The sequence below is a fragment of the Poecilia latipinna genome, unplaced genomic scaffold (genome assembly GCF_001443285.1).
Source record: "Poecilia latipinna isolate Pla-1442-1.1 unplaced genomic scaffold, P_latipinna-1.0 Scaffold4981, whole genome shotgun sequence".
NCBI classification, from domain to species: Eukaryota; Metazoa; Chordata; class Actinopteri; order Cyprinodontiformes; family Poeciliidae; genus Poecilia; species Poecilia latipinna.
In genome coordinates this window covers 12066-12612 of record NW_015117597.1, presented here as the reverse complement: position 1 = coordinate 12612, position 547 = coordinate 12066, and positions in this window count along the sequence as shown.

Below are 547 nucleotides of genomic sequence, written 5' to 3'. Positions count from 1 at the left end.
TTTCAACTGGATCAAGTTCCATTGTTTTCTCCTCCTGAGGATTTTACCTCCAAGTCTGCCTGCCCGCTGCTCCCTCCACACCTCTCCATCAATTCTCCGGCTCCCAGTCAATACCATCCTCACTCCTCACTCATCTCAGGAACCTCCGTGAACCATTTTCCACACTGGACCTTGGCACATTCCCCCATGCCCCAACCAGAACCATTCTAAAGCACCTCCGATTGTACGACACAACTGCCCCCAGAAGGATTAAGAAGAATTGCCTGTTGTCTTTAAGTAAGAAAATAAAATCCTTACCTTTACTCATGCTTGTTGATTTTGCATGTGGGTCAGAAGGTTAAAGCCGAACATGGCAACTGAAGGGCAATACAGACTTCATAATCTGCACTCTTTTGGTTGAATGCAGTATTTATTTCCACTTTGGCTTTATGTTGTTTTGTTTTTATTCAAGTACGTTTTATGCTAATGGAGACTGAGGATCCATTTTATTTTTGTTTTTGGTTGTTTTGTTTATTTAGTTTATCAGTTCCAGTGTTACGTGTTCTTT